Raw genomic sequence first — 7966 nt, forward strand, 5'->3', positions numbered from 1 at the left:
TCATGTGTGTATTCTTGAAGCGAGGGTGTAGCTTTACGTACACCCATGAATATGTTCGTAGAAGTCAAACACTAAAATGCACCAAATACAAATACTAACGACTGAGCTATCACTTCTAACTCTATACCTTAAATATTTATTAGAATACACTTTAAACGTGGAAATCTAAGATGAAATAACAATTACGTAGGTAATTAATAGTTCATTTAATTTGTTTCTATATGATTTATACAATGAGACGGCAACATGTGACAAGAAAGTAATTTACATCATAAGTAAAACAACCACATATACAGCATGTAATACTCATAGTGCATACCCATTATATAGAGAAAAAAAAAGCTAATAAAGTCATGTACAGCAAAAATAAAATAAAAATAAAATTTAAGATAATACTTTGCAAAGATCCTCTGTTTTAAAGGGATTCTTTAAAAGAATTAGCGAAGTGTCTCATACAATATAGATTACAATTTTATCTGGTCTATATAAGCACTAAAAACACAAATTGTATTAACACAATACAATGCACATCTTTTAACTTACATATTTATATATTAGCCTATGTAATGAACCTTCTCATTCAATAGAAGTTATATGTAATATACGTTCTGATGTACCACTACAATTTGATTTTATTAAAAGAAAAATATGTAGCATTTCACAAAATTGAGTTTCAACACAGATAGCCTTCATACATTATGTAAAAAGAGAAAAATATCTAAAATGATTACAATATTTTTAAAAAAAAGCACTCTGCTATCCATATTTAAAGGTCTTGAATACTTCCGCCATTTTTCTTTTCCAGCCCATTGATATATTTGAGGAAGTCTTCTTCTGTTTCTTTGAGATTTTAAGAGTTTTAATTTATTGATTTTTTCTTCAGGTCTATTTAAATGTCTCTTATTTTGTGGAAACTAATTTTTGAGTTGTATGTTTTTAATATTTATAAATAAAATCCAATTTAAATACTAATATATTTATATATACTAAAACATCATTTTGACAAAGCAAGGGACATTAGATATTCGGACGAAATCAGTAAAATCAAAGCACCAAAAATTTGATCCATTTCAAAGAAAAGAGAAGAATACTTCCTCTACAAATCAATGAGATAAAAAAGAAACGAGACGAAGCTACTGAAGCTCGCCGTTAAAGAGCTTGCTCTCCAAGAAATATAATTACATTTTTTGTCTTAGCAGATTCCACGAAAAAAAAAAAAATAGTCAAATAACAGTTGCCTTTATAATTGACGCAAACTTCAAACCTATGAAATAGCAATGTGGCATTTAAATAGCTCAGAATCGGGATTGTAAAAATATAGTGACGCACAGAAAATTTTACAACATTGCATAGAAAGGCTGAAGTAATAATAAAAAGAATTCAACGACGAAAACTGTGATAGTGAGACTAAAGAAATATAGGGAAGACAAAAAATTAATTTTAAAGCCGACAGTCCAATCCACATAATTATAGAATCAGACGACTCTAGCTGACAATAAGATAACATGGAATAGAGCACGATAATGCTGTTGTGAAAAAAAAATTATTTTATCTCACTAACATGAGAATAAAAAATTGAAAAGAAACTTTATTTTTGAATGGACTTACTCAAATAACTTAGATGCTGAATTGCTTCCTTTTTATTTTACTTGATAAACCTAATCAGGAAACTTAAATATTGAATACCAAAATCTACACAAAGTTAAGAGAAAACATACACCGTATTTTATATTTTAATACAAATACATCTTGGGTAGAAAGTTAACAACAGAAACTTTAAGGAATCCACCCCATTTCCACTTTTCAAAAACGCATTGTCAATGTGAACAGGAATAGGCTCTAATAACATGAATATGTCACTCTTCTTCTTCTTCTTCTTCTTTTTTTAATGGGTGGATTTTATTCGGTCATAACATCTGTAAAAGATGTTCAATTTTAATGCGGTTTGTCTCAAATGACGCAGAAAAGATGAACATTTTATGCACCATTCGTTGTGGTAGTGTGAGCAACGCGTCACGCCACTGGAGCCATTTTTTTTTGGGGGGGGGAGTGACTACGGCATGTTATATGGACTTTTTAAATGAATTTGTTCAACCCAACTGGATGATACTGAAGAGACGGTTATACCGTATTCACTAGCCTATCAGCACGATGGGACAGATGTCATATGGCCCTGATCAGCAGTTACTTTGGTGATCGAATCATTTCTACGAGCTTGTAATCCGAGGTCTCTTGATTTTATGCCCTCAGATTAGCTGCTATGCAGTTAACAGAAGGATTTTGTGTACCATGATAATCGACGAATACTGGAACATTTGCGAGCTAATACTACAAGAGAAATTGCAAACTCTTGTACGATACTTTGAGGGCTGCAGCAGCGAACATGGAGTGACGGGTTCGACTGTACCAAAAGGAAGATGGACGTAATTCCCAATATTTGCTTTAAAGATAAATGAAGGCAATCATTCTCGTGTTATTTGCAATAAACCGCATTAAAATGGCACAATCTTTACAGATGTTATGGGTAAATGGTATTTACCCGTTCTAAAAAAATAATATCAAACAAATACGCATCTGGACCTACTACAACGAATGGTAAGAGCATTAAAAATTGGACAATTTTACAGACGTTATAACTGCATGGAATTCACCCAATGAAAAAAAAAATAGTAACGAAGTTTTAATGTGCTGCAAGAACTAAAAAACAGACTTGAAATAGCGAACTACTTTTATCTCCTACATACGAAAAGTAATTTCACTCAGAAAAGAACGTAGATGGGGGTGGTATAATTGAACACCGGTGAACATGGGGAACTACCTCTCCTGAACTGAAATGTTGCCCGGAAAAACTGACGTTTACAAATTACTTTAAAATGCTAACATATGAAACAAATTGTAGAAATTCCAGTATTTGGTAAGATTTGAAATATTTCATTTTTAAAAGACTAACAGCATACTCGAAATTTATTTAAGATAAGTTTCTTCTTCCTTTTGAGTTGAAAATTAATATTTAAATGTTATATGGTTAACAGCTAGCTTCTTGTGTGTTTGTGTGTAAAATGATTACATTCCTTTAAAGATGCACACGAGAAATAAGGTATCTATTACCAACATTCAAATATTGGCTCTTGCAACCAATGAAACTACGAATGTCACTTATCACTCCAAAATTAACAATTATCCTACGGCGTTTCAAATCTCATCTGGATTTATTTCAACTAGTAGATTCGAGACATCGTAGGACAATTGTTAGTTTTGTACTGGTGACATTCTTAGTTTCATTGACTCAGATCAACAACTACTGCGCTATAATAATAATAGTAATACTGGTTCTGCCTTATGTTAAAAAGTAACTTATTCAAATATCTTAATATAAAATTAGTAACAAAACAATTAAAAAAAAAACGATTAATTTCCTGCATTATTCAGTGTCTTAACACTAGAAGGACCGCACTTTCTACCTACCTATAATGCCCGCAATGGGTCATTTTGACCCATATTAATTTTTATACTGATATTATGGATTTTTCTGTTGGGTTCTTGTCTTTATGCACTAGAGAGCGCGAATTATGGTAAATGTTAGTTCAGAAGTACTTTTTACGTACATTAAGGGGTAAACAGAAATACTTATATATACAGATATACTTATATATATATATATATATATATATATATATATATATATATATATATATATATATATATATATAGATAGATAGATAGATAGATAGATAGATAGATAGATAGTTACAGGATATATGGAAATGATATATGCTTAAACAATACACAATTTATTTTCCTAATTTGTATGAGAATTAAAATGTTGAAAAAAATAAATGATTTATTACAAAATGATGTTTCTAATAATTTTCCTTTTATTATTCTTTTTTGAACACAAAATTGTTTCTAGGCAGTCTGTTATTTTACAGATGAACACTTTAGTTAACATTTTTCCTTTCTTATTGAAATAATTTGAGAATACAATGAGCTATAGAGCTTCACCTACTCATGAAAATGGTGCAAGGAGAAAACTGTCTTACACGTCTTTCTTGCACTCATTACATACCAACACTTTCGATGAGCACTTTCCGCAGGCAAATCTTTTGCATGATGGGCAGCATGCAGATGACTTGTTGGCACTTTTTGGTGCGACCTGGCAGTGCTTTCGTTTTGTAGAACCCTTAGTTTGCTGTGGAAGATATTGTTTGGGTTGTAGATTCCCTTTCCTTTCTTTTATGATTTCGTCAGGTAGATCCAAGAGGAACTTCCTTCTGCTTATCCGTCTTCCAGTGACTGCTTTGTAAACTATCCAAGAATTTATTCTTGTCAAGTCCAATATGTTATAAAGAATATGAACTGGTCATCGTCTACTACCAGCTCGAACAGAGTACTTACGCGCCATTTGGTCCAGAACATCTACACCCACTTTCGTGTGATTGTAAAAGACAACTGTTTCAGGCTTCTTTTTCCTTGTTGTTGGTACTTCTACATCAGGATGCAGAGTGCTCAAAATTAGCACGTTCTTATTCTTTCTACAGAGGTAGTCTGTCATCGTGTGGCCATATTGGTTTTTATATATTTTTGTATCATATAGCTCTCGATTTGGTTCCACTTTCTTGACACAGACTGGTAATTCTCTACGTTGTTTCCGTACTGTGCCAACAATGCTGATATCATCTTTCTTCAACTTCTCAGCTAGCGAAACAGAAGTAAAAAAGTTGTCGCATGTAAGGTTCAAGCCGGTTTTCTTATATGATTCCATTAGATGTAAAACTACATATTCGGGAAGAGGCTGATCTGCAGGCTTATTTTCGTCTTTTCCTAGGTAAGGAAACCCGTGAAGATAATATTTGGTATTGACGTCAGCTAACAGCTAGTACTTTATTCCAAATTTATCCGGTTTCGTTGCAACGTACTGCAAAAATCTGCATCTACACTTTGTGGGATATAGTTGTTCGTCACACGTAACATTTTCCCCAGGGTTGAAACAATTCAACGAATTTTTCACAAATGTTTCATATTGAAGATGCAAGGGCAAATTTATCAGTTTGTAGCTTGATTCTTCTCTCTGCACGTATATCGAATCGAATGTACTTCATGATTTCAATAAATCTGTTCCTAGGCATTGCATCTCTAAAAAGAGCTACTCCCCATTTGCTGGACCAACACTTTTCAGTGGCATATTCCGCAGACGTAACGCACCTCTAACATAGAGCAATGCTATGAAAATTAGAAGTTCATCTTTATCTACTGTCCAATTAGGTTTTTATTTCTCCGCCTCTTTATCGGTACATCTTTTGATAATTGATAAGAATTCACCATTGATAATCAGTCGAAATGCACTAAACAACGAATCCTCGGTTATATTTTGCTTTGCATAACGTGTTGGCCCTGGAGTAATACGTACGATGTTATGCGTCTGTCTTCTACCCTGAGATGGAGCTGATGAATCTATAACCTCCCATTTTGTTCCATCAGCTGCAGTTACAGATCTTGGTAGATTATGTGTTTGTGGTACGGAATACTTTGCAATTATGCTAGTATTTCTTCGTTGTTACGTACAATTTTCGATCTTTCCTGTGACATGCTTCCAGAATGATCACATAAAAATTGTATCTTGGTCTACAAAGCAGTCTGTTTCATCACATCACCCGTCACCAATAACACAAGTAACTTGTAAATATTGAGTAAGTTTTGAGAAGATCAAGATGCTTTTCTAGAAAGCAAGCGACCATTTCTCCATTGGAGCTTATTTAGTTATTACTGACAAGGATTGGAAATGAATAAATATGGAATAAAAAATAACAGACGTAGTGAAAGAAGATTTTTTATATGCATGATTACAGCATTAACGAATAATATCTAGAGGTAGCATTATGTATTCCACTTGGTAGTTACATGTATTTTATCCTTGCGCGCCATCTGTCAGACACATCAATAACTTCAGTAAAAATGAGGTACGTCTAGTTATGTGTAACACAGTTGTAAAACACAATAGTACAAACTATGTTGCTATGTGTTTAGTTCGTACCAAATATTTAAATAGAAATATACCGTAAAAATGTATGGAATTTAACATGGGTCAAAATGACCCATTGCGGGCATTTTAGGTATAACTATAAAATTTGCCTTAGTTTGTGAACCCACAATGCTCTGAATTTTAGTATTGCTGCAGGCCAATAACATTAACAAATTCATAAAATATTATTCACTTAGTATTTCAAATACGTTTACAGTAGAATATTAAAATATGGTGATGGGTCATGTTGACCCATCCGGTCCTTCTAGTGTTAAGTGAATAGTAGAACTTTACAATTTTAGTGAAATTTATAACCAAACATTCTTCATCGTCTGTGAAATGCTACAGTTCACAATATTTTAAAATTTAAAAATTTTACAATGAAATAAGATAGGCTACGATAATGTATTAATTAATGAGCAAAATGTGACACACTTATGGCACATTTATACGAACTCCGAAAAGTCTGCACAAACTTCGGGAGGTGATTCCTAAGATCAAAACAAGAGAAAAAGTCCTCATGCAGTTTCTTGAATTCACCATCGTTTTCGTGATACGCCAACCTAGAATCCAAAATAGACTCCTGACTATTGGAACTGAATACAAACATGTGGATGAACTTCTAAAATTGAATGACGAGATCAAAACAAAAAGAAAAGTCTTTCTGCAGACGTTCGAATTGAATTCGTTTTCGAGATACGGGGTTGACAATTCTCAGGAGTCGATTTTGAATTCCAAGATGGCAACCCTGTATCTCCATAATGAAGCTGGATTCGAAAAACTGCAGAACTTTTTGTCTTCTTTTGATGTAACGAGTCACCTCCCGAAGTTTGTGCACATCTTTCAGGTTCACCCTATATTTTATAAATATACATTTATAGTGAAAAACGCAATACAACATAATGCTGCCCAGACATGAGTACCGATTTAGTGTTAGGAATGGGTGAAAGAAGATAATTCTGAAAAAGAAGAATATTTTCGCATGGGGAAGCCATTTCTACTTCATATGCATAGAAATGTTCATCGAAGCTGAAAGTACGCAATTTCCTACCTGAGAAGATCAAGTGTTCGAAATCATATACGTAAATTTTCTCGACGATGATAAAATTGAAAAGATAATCATCAGAAACATCAGTTACCAGGACTGAACCTTTTTCGTATCGCAATGATGATTTGTCTGCCCAGGACACAATAGTTAAACTCTTTTTAGAATCCAATTGTAAATGAGACTGTACGTACATGATCTCAGAGAGTAGCATTTTCTTGGCGGGTCCTGTCGAAAGTGTATCAGGAAGCTTACCTTTCATTAGGGTATGACTCAACTGCAACTGATGCTTTATAGCCAGAGTCTTTGTAAGATTTCGTCTATTCATTGAAGCTCGGGCTGCTATTTTAAAATGTCTGTGCTTAGCCTCATACCTCATGGACCATATGTTCACAAGTGGCCCATATTGAACAAGAGCGCTATGATAGTGGACAAGATTGTGAAATTTGGGTTTTAGTGTCTTCTTAGTCAATTTTAAATACTTTTCATTAAGTTCTGCCACCAAAGTTTGAAGCAACTCGTCAGTGCCTTGAACAATACTTCTGCTGAATACTATATCAAGGATTTTTCTTAAGGTTATGTACATGAGCCATAAACCATTTTCTCTAGGAACAAACTCTCCAAGAAGCAAACCGAAGTATCGTAGAAACGTTAACATTTCTGATGCGGATAGACGAACATTGTTATTCACCAGATGCTCCATACTAAGGCAGCTTGGTTTATTTCTATTGTCAGGCCCGTAGTTAAAAGTCTGTAACCTGCTGTTGAGAATGGAGAGCGATATAAGTTTATACGTTCGTATATACTCTACTAAAATGTAACTGATAATATATTTAGCCACTCCCTCTAATATATCATGCATAATATCTACTCCTAGTTGTTCAAACAGCCTAAACCCATTC

Source organism: Thermobia domestica, unplaced genomic scaffold (assembly GCF_964235325.1).
Source record: "Thermobia domestica unplaced genomic scaffold, izTheDome1.hap1.1 HAP1_SCAFFOLD_235, whole genome shotgun sequence".
Lineage (NCBI taxonomy): Eukaryota > Metazoa > Arthropoda > Insecta > Zygentoma > Lepismatidae > Thermobia > Thermobia domestica.